Here is a 12,216-nt window from a genome sequence, read left to right as displayed (position 1 = left end):
TATAATTTGTGTGACAAAGTGGTCTCAAAATAGTGACAAACACGCATTGCATTGTTGTGTTTACAATGACTAAATGTTGGTGACATTGTTGTCCTTTGTTAAATTTGGCGTAATAAGTTGAAGACGGCCCAAGGAAAAGGAATATGCATGCTCATAAATAGAAAAGAAACGAACAAAACAAGGGACATTAAAAGGAATAATCTATGAAGCAATTCACTAAGTCCTTAGAGCTTTCCATAATTTCATTTCATGCATGTTTGATTAAAAAAAAATCATTTCTTGCATGTTTGGAGTTGAATTTTGGCAGCATTTCACATAATGTTCAAAAATTTTAATTCATAATTTTCAAATTATAAATTTATTAAGATAAGTAATTGTTAAAATTTTAAACATTGGTTTTAATTATTAATAATGTGATTTATTATAAATTTCATAGTATTGATGTTGAAATTGATTATTAACTTTAACTCATTCTTCTATGTTTAAAATGACACTTGTCTAAAAATATTCATAGGAATGATGGCTTGTATGTTACATATAGGGGCGGAACCAGAACCCTAAAGGTGCAAAATAATTTAATAAAATTAATTTTTTAAAAAATAATAATTATGCTAAGACTAAAAGGGTAATAATATAAATAGTTTTATCATATTTTTCATTTTAAAAAATCATATTGAACAGATTAATATAATCTTATATTATAAATATACTCTTCATATTTTATCTAAATCATTAAAAAAATATATATTTAATAAATTTTTGAGCATAAATATTTTCATTTAATTGAAAAGGTGCAAAATATTAAGAGTATGTGGTGCAAAGTTATAAATTTATATATCTTACATGTAATTTTTTTCAAAGTAAAAAGGTGCATTTGCAATTTCGCACACCCTTAACCCAATATGGCTTTACCATTGGTTATATAAATATATATATATATATATTTTATATATATATATATATATATATCAATGGGAATTTTAAAGATTAAGGAAAATTTATTGTTTTTTTATTTGATTATATCGAAAGAATTTGAACTCTTATCACCATCCACTTGTCGTTTTATTCTTATTGTTATATTCTCTCTCAAAATTAATTTATTTTATTCATTCGAGTGCATTTTTGTATATATCATTTTTTATATAAAAATGATAATAATTTTTTAAATATATAAATAATAATTTAATCTCTTAAAATGTCATAATTTTTTTAAAATATTTAAGAACTTTTTCATCATTAATAAATTTATATAAATTATTAAATTATCTTTGTTAAAATAAATAATTCACAAATTTTGTTTAAATATTCGCAACAATGCAACAGTAAATAAGAAACTTAACATATAAAGTTGTGATTTACTGTTGTATTATTGTGAATATAAAAAAAATTTATAAATATTTAAACAAAACTTGTGAATTATTATTTTTTAATGAAAGTAATTTGATAATTTATATAAATTATTAATGATAAAAAAAATTTTAGGGATTTCAGGAGAATTATAAAATTTTTGAGGAACTAAATTATCATTTATGTATTTTAGAGTAATTTTATTATCATTTTTCCATTTAAATATATGAGTTCCTTTTAAAATAAAGTTGAAAATGAATTTTATTTTGAGCTGTAATGACCATACGAATAATATTTTAATTACTTCTTTCTTAACAAGCATTAAGCAGCCATTTCATTTAAATTATCCCCCATTTGTATGTGTGCCCTAAAACTTATTATGTTTAACCCACCCAAGCCAGCTCTGATTATAAATAATAAAGGAAAAAATTTAGGTGATTAAACTTATATATTTAATATATCTTTTTTTATTGTTCATATGTATCTTTTTATTAAAGACAATTCTATCTAAAACCAGCTAAACATTAAATATGAATACCTCTCTCAATTGAAATTCAAATTTTAGTTTGTTATATTGCAATTGATCAAATTAATACATGCCGATTTTAATGTATTAAAAATAATAATACAAGAGTTTGTTATATGATAAATAATATGTAAAAAATTTACATATCTTAATTTAATTAAAAATAAAAAATTTAAATATATAAGATTAAATATATAAATTTTGTTCACAAATAAATAACACACCATCCTTTAGGCCTTCACCATAATATGCACTCTCCAAATACACACCCCAATTTTTGCACATATTTTATTTTTCTATTATTTTCAAAAGAATACAGAAAAATAAAAGTGGGAAAAAAAAATCATGTTGGAGGAATGTTTCCCTACTTGAAGCCTTCGGCTTAAATCTGAATTAGTCACTAATACAAGTTATTAAATGGTTTGTTAAAAAATAAAAGAGAGGCTGAGGAATTTCTTGTTCCTATTTTATTGATTTTTTTTTTGGCAAAAAATAAAGGGCTAGCAAACATTACAGATTTTCGATTATAAAAGGATTGGCTGTCAAAAGGAAGTTATTAATGATTATATACCAAAAAATCAACATAACAGATCTAAATTTACCGTGCATATCATGTGCTGTCTTTGTCCTGCTTATATGTAATTCTATATTCTATCGATTTAAAAGTATTTGACATTTTTTAAGAAATTAAATATTTAAAAATATAAGATATTTTTAACATTTTAAGACATAACCATTTTGTTTTTTCCAAATGTATTCCCAAAAATAATTATTTTTGAGTAAAATACTCTATTAAATAGGAATAAATATGAAAAAATGATGTTAGTTTAAAGACAAGTAACTATTTTATTAGAAGATAAGATTCAATTAAAATTATCTTATATTTTTTTATGGAAGAGAAATATTAAATTAAATGGCAATATAAAGTACATGAGGGTATGATCTAACGACTTAGTTAATTTCAAATTTTGAATCGTATTTAATTCAAAAAGAATCTATGCTACTGTATCAATACTTTTTTTTTCTTTTCTTTTTTTTTAAAAGAACTTGGAAGTATGGTAGACAAGAAACAACAATTTTCATGTATTTGTTACTGAGGTACTATAGAACTTAAAAAAGAAACATGTCACATACTGTGTGAAGTCGGAAAATAAATTGTACAGTTTATAATTTAAAGGAAAAATTAGTCTTTTAGTCCTCCAACTTTTAATTCACTTGTAACTTAGTCCCTCAACTATGACTCGCTGTGACTCAGTCTCTCAATTATGACTCGCCTATAACTCAGTCCCTTAACTTTTGAATCACTTACAATTTAGTCCCTCAACTTTTGTTAATTTTTTTTCATGTTAGTTTAGATCTCAAATTAATGAGTAAGAAGAGGATATTTTAGAATAATATATGAACATTTTTTTATCCCTCTTATTTGATAAAAAAATTTAAAAAAAATTAAAAAATAAGGACCAAATTATAAGTAAATCAAAAATTGAGGGACTGAGTCGCAACGAGTTATAATTGAGGGATTGAGTTACAAGTGAGTTAAAAGTTGGGGGATTAAAAGATTAATTTTCTCATTTATAAATAATGTAATTTGTTAAGAATTTTATAATTTAGATTAATTTTTCAGGAAAAAAAACCATGAGTGATAAAAAAAAAGCAAACACTTGTAAATTTATTGACAGCACATATTGCAACCTTTTAAATTTGATAATAAAAATTTTCAAATAAAAACATATGCTTTAGATTCCTTGCGTTTCAAATTAAAGAGAGAATATATAAAAATTTATAAAACTATTTAAAAAAAAGGGAGGAAAAAATATAGCAACATGTGATGTAAATGTTGTTAATATATTTTTATTTTTTTATTTTTTTTTAAAATTTATGAATACATAAATATAAAAAATTAGTTAATATCGACATTAACATTATATGTATGTAGTACCATGCAGTTAAATTTAAAATTCATGTGTTATAAAATATTAAATATTATTTTAATTTTATGTATTATTAAATAATATGACTGGTTTCTTAACTTTAACCTAGGTACAGGATGAGACAAACTCACAAAAGATTTGTAATGATATTTTTGCTCGCACACAAATTGTAAACCACGTTTTAATTGCCTGGAAAAAATAGAGAAAAAGAAAGAAACGGGGAATATTGAATAATAGAGAAAGTCAACATATGAATGAGAAGATTATTCTTGGCCAACAAAAAAAAGAATAAGAAGATTATTCACCGCGCCACCCCAAGCATATTGATTGGATTTTTCCAATATTCTTATATTATTTCATCATCCAAAAATATAAATATTTATTAGTTCCAACTTCTAATTCTGTCCCCAAAAAAAAAGGAGAATAAAGAACCAAAAAGAGTGGATCCCTTGCCTTTAGAGCCTGTAAAATAAAGTTCCATTTTGCTTATTAAAAATGAAAAGAATGGAATGGATTACATAAAAATATATAAAAATAAAATAATCAAGATATGGAGAGGAGAAAATTTAACCATATACATGAGAAAAAAAAGTAATTTAATTTATAAAGTTGAGAATTATAATTCATGATATTTGTGATAGGGGTGATGATTCCCATGTTTATAATATGTAAGATTAAATTTTATAATGCTTGTTATGGAAGATTGTATAATTTAGCTTATTTTATTCATATTTTTTTAATTTATTCCATTTCTATCATTTTAAGTAACCAAGCAATTAGTAAATTGTAATATTTATGATTGAGAATGAGGTAGCAAGTTATGGCTTAAACCATCAACATCAGAGATGAATATGGTTAGTTTTTTTCTTTTTGAAAAAAAACTATTTTTTATTTTTAAAAACAAGAAAAATAAAAAAATTGTTTGAATAAATATTTTGAATTTAAAGTATTTTTATGTTTGTTTTAAAAATAAAAAAAATGGAAACATTTTAAGTTTGTTTTTATTTTGTCTCATTTAAAAAAATACTACATTTGATTATTGAAAAATATAGTAAGTTGAACCAATTATTATGATGAACTATCTTCATTATCAGCTAGTTTTTTAATTTTAAAATTATTTTTAAATTAACATAACCAAACATATTTTCCTTTTGTTTCATTATAATAAAACAGTTTTTAAAGATAAAAAATGGAACTAAAACGAAACAGGCCCAAGTACTCCTTGTATATGTTAGCTTTTAAGGGCTTGCCTCTCTAATTACAAATACATATATCTATATTTATTTCTCGCATACTAAAGTGATGCCACTAAAGTGTTTCGCTGATGGGTAATTTTGAATAATCATATAGACTTGCCCTAATCAAAAGCATGTGTTTAGCCCTTAATAACGATCTGAATTAAGTTAATGTTTTGACAAATCTGAATTAAGTTATTGTTAATTCAAACAAAACTGAATAAGGGGAAGGAAATGAATAAACTTTACTCATGATTACAATAATATGCTTGTTCATGTCTTTCTTATGAGACATTTTCTAGAAAAGATTAATAATCTTTAATATAAGACACATGATGAGATATTAATTATATTTTTTTAATAATTCCCTGTTTAAACTTATTGGTTACAATGTTACAGTTTAAGCCATAAAACGGCTTGAAGCCATAACTGTTTAAACTATTTAACTTATTTATCATTTTGAATCGGCGGTCGGACTGGACATTGAACCAAAAAAGTCAACGATTCATGGTTCACATGGTTCAACCGGTGACGTAATAATTAAATTAAAAAAAATTATATATGTATATAATAATCTAAATATAAGACATACATATTAAATTACTATTTAACTTAAACAAATCAAATATTTTAAGTTTATCATGACTTAACAAGCCACATGATACAACATAATATCAAATGATTAAAAAAATTAGTCATTTTTTTTAAAAATTTGATAAAAAATAAAAAAAGTTTTTTTAACAGTCTGATTTTTGAAAACCGTATCTGGTTCTCGGCTTGATTCTGGTTCTCGATCCGACCGTCGGTTCGAAACGGCTCAACCCAACTCAACCCCTAAAATGGCTTTTTCTTCTGAATCAGATTGGAAACCAGACTGGTCGACGGTCCGATCGGCCGGTCTGGTCCGATTTTAAAAATATTGATTGTTTATGAGATTGAGTGTAATGTAAATTAAAAAACAAATCATTTAAATAGGGGTAAAATTAAAATTAAAAGTTTATTATATTTTTAAATAAAATAATAACTTAACCATCTCTCCTTAACTTTAATAAGGTAATTTAGAAGTGTTTTATAAAAAAAAAGAAATGAGTACATTATAATGAGAAAATAATTTTTCAAGACATCATATACAGATAAGGTAGATAGAACTCATCATGTTATTGTTAAACAAAGGGAACCTCCCTGACAATGGTTGGTTACCCCATAGCAATGTCATCTCCTTTATTTGAAGAATTTTTAGGTTTACACTTAACGTTGTCATGTTTGTATATGTGAGTGTATGTATCTCCTTTTCTTATAGGAAAAGATTAGATTAGGAGTTATTTTTTCTTTTTTAAAGGCGTTGACTTCCGTCTTTTTCTATCCTTTCTAGAAGGTAAGAATTCAACCTCCCCCTCTAACTCTCAAGCTTATAACCCTAATAATGATTTAAGATTTAACTAAATGATTAATAGCTAATTATTTATTTTCTATGTACCACAATGTAAGTTATTTTTTAAAAGCTTTACTTGGTTTAAAATATAGAGCACTGAGTATGTGTTCAATAATTTTTCAATTATACCCTTTTTTATTGAGTAATTAATGATGATGCTTTGAATAAATCAATTGTTATAATTATTAGTCTCAAGAGCATGATTGAAAAGGTGAAAAAAATAGAAAATCAAGATTTCACCAATTTTTTTTAAAAAAACATAAATTAATTAACAATCACTTACATTGTGATCCAAATGTAGTATTAACTAATATCCAATATTTTAACAACTATACTATTTATGATTTATAAATAGCACGACTCTCTTTCCTCGTATGATGGGCCTAAGTCATACAATTTTTAAGGTTAAAGTGCATTATTATCCCTAAACTTTTTTTGATAAGCATTAAACATCTTATATTGATAAGTGGAGTAATTTTTTTAAATTATTTTTTCAAGGAGCAAAAAACCCCCTTATGTTAGTCAATAGTTTTTTTTTTTTATTTTTTTACTAACGTGACATACGCATGGAGCTCACATATAGTAATAGGTAAGACTTTGGTCACGTCCTTTGATGCTAATTTGCCTTTGAATTCTTTTTCCGGGAGTATTGGGCACCCTAAAATCTTTTTCAAGAACATTGGGCACCCTTAAATCTTATTAAAATAAAATTTAGTGTTAATGAGTAAAATGTCCTAAAAGTTTTCTAGAGCATTGTTGCCTTGAAACTTTTAAAATGGTGTAATTTTATCCTATCGACAAGGTTAACTATCTATTCCCCTTTTTTGTCGTGTAGTGACACTTGGCAATTGTAATTTTTTTTAAAGAAAGAAATATATGACCCCCTATCTCTCTTCTTTTTTTTCTCTCCCTTCTTCCCCCCCTCTCCTCTCACCGCCTTTCTCATAAAATCTAGGATTTTCCATTGCATGCCTCACACTAACTTGAGCAGCCAAATGCATTACATGGGTAAATGGCACAACTTCAAATAGCTTGATGGAAAACACCATCAGGCAATGGAAATTATAAAAAGCCAAAAGATTGAATCACAATTAAATCAAATGCAAAACTTGAAGGAAAAGGTAGAAAAGATTCTTCACTTTATGAGCATAGTAGGCAGCATTTCTTTCACCACCTGACAAAGAAAATCATTTTCAAGCCAATTAATTTAGTTCTACTACTCTATTTGAGCATTAAGCTCCAATTTTGTTTAACCTAGTAGAATAGTAGGGGTCTAGATAAGGAAACTGAAAACCAAACTCTAAGGCATCATGGCTAGACCTAACCTGAGGGGGGTCGAAGAAATTAGCTCAAGCGAGGTAACCCTATAACCTAGAGGTGGAATGTTCATCTATAGATGCAGAGCTGATCCCTTATTACATTATTGATTATGGCTATTCACACTCTCACCTTCTTGCATCGCTTAATGCCTCAGTCAAGTTCATTGCCTCTCGAGTGTGAACTCTCGTTGCCATATCTTAGCCTCAGATGTTTAGATTTCTAATTCGTATCTACTCTCCTTTTGCTTAAAACCTTCTTCTTATTGCATCTAAACCCTAATCTCAAGCCTCTTCGGATCCCCATTGGTTCTGCTAAACAGAAGCCGGAGAGAGGCAAAGAGAGGTGAAAGAGGGGGGAAGAAGGGAGAGAGAGAAGAACGCAGAGAGAGAGAGGCCACCTATTTTTGTTTTCCTTTTTAATTTTAAAAAATGCTAGGCGTTGTCACGTGACAAATAAAATTGAATAAATGATCAACAAACGATTAACCTTGGTGGTAGGGTAAAATTACACCCTTTTTAAAAAGTTCAAGGGTGACATTGCTCTAACTAAAGGTAAGGATACCCAATACTCCCTTTAAAAACTCATGAGTCATTTTTACCCCTTAACCCTAAAATTTAATAAATATTACTAAAATGATAAATATTTTAATATTTAATAATTTAAATGTTATTATTTATAAATATTCATCTACATTTTATAAATTATTTTCTAAATATACATCTCAAACAAGTTTTTTTATAAATTTATAAATGACTTATTATTTTTTTATATCGATCTTCTAGTCTCTCTTTGAGATAGTGCCTAAATTATTACACCTTTTTTGCAAATCGAAACTTAATCATATTTTTAATATTGGTTAGGTTTTTAAATTTTTAGATCATTCTCTGTAATTTTGTTGCCAACTGATGATTTTTTTTCCAAAATATTGCATCACCTAAAATTAATACTCTTTGCATGCTGCACTGTTAAGGGTAAAATAAAAAGCATGACAAATCATGACTAATAATATGCCAGCAAAAATGCTCATTTGAAAGATATTGCTAGTTCTATTAATGTGATACAAAAAAAAAAAAAAGTTTCTTAACAAGAGAATAATGAAGAGATGGTGGGAGAAAAAAATTCTTCATTAATTTAGAAGTTCATTCCCTTTATTTTTCAATACAAAATTATAAAATATCAAAAATATTAAATTAAGTGGTATAATCTTTTGGAGGAAAAATGTTAGTTGATTAAAAAAAAATTATAGAGAATGACCAAAAAAATTTAAAGAATTCAATCAATATTAAAAATATTGTTGATATATAAAATATTGCAGGTCATATATAATTTTAAAAAACTAGTTTGAGCAGTTAATATTTTAAAAATAATTTATAATTTTTGGGTGAATATTTATAAATAATATTTTAAATTATTAAATATTAAAAAATTAATATTTTTATAATATTTATTAAATTTTATTTTAACAATACTTTAAGGTGGCTAGCGCTCCTAAAAAATAATTTTAAGGTGTCATGCACTCTTAAAAAAAAGTTCAAAAGTAAATTAGTACCAAATGATATGGTTAGAATCTTATTTATTACTATGCATGAGTCACACGCAATGCCACGTCAATAGAAAAATAACATGTTAATGGTTGTTTAACACAAGAGGTTTTTTGCTCTGCAAACAAATAGTTTAAGACTAAAATTGTCCCATCATCAATACAATGTGCTCAATGTTTTTTGAAAAAAAAAAGTTTAAAGGTTAAAATATACCTTAATTCTAATTTTTTTTATTTTGAGAAAAACAAGACCCCACAATAAGAATATTATTATAATTAAAATATTAAAAACTAATAGTTAAAGATTTAAAATTTAAGCAATCTAAGTTTAACAAAACCATCTAAATTGAACAATAGGCTGCAGATTATAATTATATTAAAGTAAATATCAGAAATATTCTACCATAAATATCCTCAGATAAGAATTCATCTTAACACTACCTAACAAGCATAGCCTAATTCGATTTTTAATAATCATGCATGAAGTTGAACACTGGAAGGGAAATTAAGAGTATCATTAGGCAATCCAAAACTTGAGTTTGTATGCTCCATTGGGTCTCAAAGATTCAAAGTGACCATAGATAAAGAAGAATATTAAGTAAAGGCTTCAATTAATTTACTTAATTAATTACTCAATGATGTTTTCCCTGACAAGTGGCTGTTAAAGGCACAACCCTAGCTCTCTGGTTAATCCACAGCCTCCTCCTTAATTAGCAAAATAAATTCCTATCTACACCATCGAATCATCCACGTCATCAGATTAATTAATGGCTATATCAAGTGCTTCTTGATCTATATATAAATGGTTACATCCTCTGTGAGAAAGATCCGAACCAGCAAACTCAAAACTATAATTTTGCTGCAAAATTTGCATACGTGATCAGAGAAAATGGCCTTCAGAATGGTAATTAATTAACAAGTGCTATATAATGCATGAGACTCACATAGTAATGACTGTTATTGCCATGTGAAAATGATATATATTATGTTTATGTATATATGTGTGTGTTTTGTTGGAATGGTGTTGCAGGGAAGCTTGAGATCAATGGTGGGACAACTGAGAGGAGGAAGACGATCAATTGCCACGTCGACAACCCCAAAAATGAAACCTGCCACGTTGGACGCAGAACATGCTCATCATGCAAACATTCATGGTGCTTCCAATTCCAGCCACAAGTATGAATTCTGATTCTTTGTTTAGTATGAAACCCGACCCATCATAATTCTAATTAAAACCAAGAAATGGGCTGGTCCAACTTTAATGGGCTAAGCTCGAGCCCATTAGAGCTCGAGCCCAAAAAACCACGTTCCTATTGTATTTGTACTTTTCTAAAGCCTGGTTTGAATTATTATGGCTCCGAGCTTGACCCTAAGCCCACAACTTTTTTGTAAAATTTAACTTAACTATGAAAAAAAAAACTAAAGAAGAAATTTCACATTTAAAGTACAAATAAAAATTAAAAATTTTAAAAATATTCTAAAGGTCACTAAATATATAATTATCATCATCTTTTATAAACAAAATGTTCAACTTAATCATTATTAATTATTCTTCCAATACTTCAAGTCTTTAGTGATTAAGTGTGATTGTCAGAGGCTGCTGCAGATTAAGGATTTTATATAAATCCCAAAAAAAAAATAGAAACCCTAAATCATCAGAACTTTCGTTTTATATAGTTTTATTGAAGTGTGAAATTATGTGTTACATAGGATTGGGGAGTGGGCACCAGTTCAGATAGTATTTGGGATGGTGAGTGTGGCTGTGATGTTAGCAGCACACACTGCATATCAGCAACTTGTAGGTCTCCAAGTGTTCATGTGAACAAGAAGAGAAGAGAATCCATGCCCGAGGTGGATGAACCTGACGTCACCATTGATTCTGCCGACAAGTTCATAATCGTTCCATGCTTCGAAAAGTTGCTCACATCCAAGAAAACAAAAAAACACCCTCTCCGATCCAGTCCACCCCAACCCTTTCACTCAGTAGTCATTCTTCATTTATTTGATCGATCAAAAACTAATCAAATCAGGCTGATCAATTCAATCTTAATTTGTTTGTACTTCTCTAGTCCCCATTATATTTCACCTTCTAAAAAGATTTTTTAATACTTAATATAAGACTTGGTAAGGTATTAATTATGTTTTTTATTATTAATTCTATTTAAACTCCTTAATTATGAAAGAGAATGGTAGTGCAAATTTAAAAAAAAAAATCATTTAAGTAGGCGTAAAAAATTATAAGTTTATTATGTTTCCAAACAAATTAATTATATAACCACCTCTACTTGATTTCAGTTAGATTTAGATCTCGTGAGAGACTCAAGTACACTCACTCAATGTGTGTCTCATGTGCCATAATAATAATAATTTGATTTAATTGAACGATTATCAAAGATTTTGTCATATAATACTAAAAAAGCATCAAATCTCATATTTTTAAAGGGAACGATATGAGTAAGGAGTGTTATGATCGTGTGATTATTTTAAATTTTTTGAAGAAAATATATCTTAATAATTGTCAAATATTGATAAAGTTTAACAATTATAATTGACACACTCATTAAATAAATGTAATTAGGACACTCATTGAATTCAATTTGATTTTAATAAGATAATCAGAGGTGCTTTGTAATATAACAGAGAACACAATGAGCATGAGACATGACATAAATTGAGCTGGTTGGAAATAGTCACATATCGATACGCAATATTCATGATTAGATTAAACCAATCTAATTGTTATAAATCAAATATGCTAATATCTCATTATAGTAACTTATGATTGACAGAAAGTGTTTCTTTTTTTGTTTTTTGTTTTTTGTTTTGGTAGTCCTCGAACTGCAGAGACATTGAAGACTGCTGGAGTTGAGCCTGGAACACATTGA

The 12,216-nt window shown here is 26.9% G+C and overlaps 1 pseudogene; it reads left to right on the top strand.

The window, feature by feature from the left end:
• The first annotated feature begins 10,158 nt into the window (after window positions 1-10,158).
• LOC129319945 (uncharacterized) lies at window positions 10,159-12,216 on the top strand (annotated as a pseudogene).

The sequence above is a fragment of the Prosopis cineraria genome, unplaced genomic scaffold (assembly GCF_029017545.1).
Source record: "Prosopis cineraria cultivar Desert tree isolate PC_DT_omini unplaced genomic scaffold, ASM2901754v1 PC9, whole genome shotgun sequence".
NCBI classification, from domain to species: domain Eukaryota; kingdom Viridiplantae; phylum Streptophyta; class Magnoliopsida; order Fabales; family Fabaceae; genus Prosopis; species Prosopis cineraria.
The sequence above is the reverse complement of the archived record's forward strand: the minus strand, read 5'-3'. Positions and strand labels throughout refer to the sequence as shown.